Below are 876 nucleotides of genomic sequence, written 5' to 3'. Positions count from 1 at the left end.
AGTACATAAAAGTTTAGAGCTTGAAGATCTTTATCTGAATTCACAAAATTTTATAAGAAGATAGATGAACTGATGGCACAAATTGCAACAATGACTTTCATTTAATGCCTATTACAGAGCTGCTGTTGCAGGGTAACCACACTCTAGGATATTGGATGTTCCAAATAAAAGTAAATAGAGAAAGGAGGAGTGATAATGTTGTTAATCAAGGAAGGTGTCAATGCATACTGATTAGTAACATAGTGACGTAGAATCAATTTAATTAGATAAATTACATAGTATGTGAAAGAGGAAATGGGTGATAGTAGTCCTCCAAAATGTTGCCTCTCAATAGGGCAAACCATGAATGGGGAAATAGCAAAGGAATGTAAGAATAGAACTGCAATTATTATAAGTTATTTTAATTTGCATATTGATTGAACTAATTAAACTGGTAAGGGCACCATTGCAGGGGAATTTATGGAATACATTAGGGATTATTCCTTGGAATAATATGTTGCAGAATTCACCTAGGAACAGGCTATATTAGATTCGGTCATGTGGAATGAGGAAGAATTATTAAGAAATATTGATGTGTTGTATGAAAGGAGAGAAGGTTAGCATTCCCCTTGATAAGGATGGAAGGGGCCCTAGTGGCCTTAGAAAAAAAAAAGAAATATTGCAGGTAAAGATCTCCTAGGAAGTCATGAACATCACTTCACAGAAGCAAGGATACAGTTTGATGGTAAACGCATTGGGATCAAGACCAATGTCCTCACCTTAAATAATGGCAATTACAATACTACGAAGGCAGAGTTACCTAAAGAGGCCTGGGCAAATAGGGGATAAAGATTACTTGATATATGAACAACAGCAGATATTTCAGCAACTAATTCA

General features: G+C 35.3%; 1 pseudogene; it reads left to right on the top strand.

Moving 5' to 3' along the window:
- Positions 1 to 573: 573 nt before the first annotated feature.
- Positions 574 to 661, top strand: LOC132379844 (U6atac minor spliceosomal RNA; annotated as a pseudogene).
- The last annotated feature ends 215 nt before the right edge of the window (positions 662 to 876 follow it).

This window comes from Hypanus sabinus, chromosome 22 (assembly GCF_030144855.1).
Source record: "Hypanus sabinus isolate sHypSab1 chromosome 22, sHypSab1.hap1, whole genome shotgun sequence".
Classification (NCBI taxonomy): Eukaryota; Metazoa; Chordata; class Chondrichthyes; order Myliobatiformes; family Dasyatidae; genus Hypanus; species Hypanus sabinus.
The sequence above is the reverse complement of the archived record's forward strand: the minus strand, read 5'-3'. Positions and strand labels throughout refer to the sequence as shown.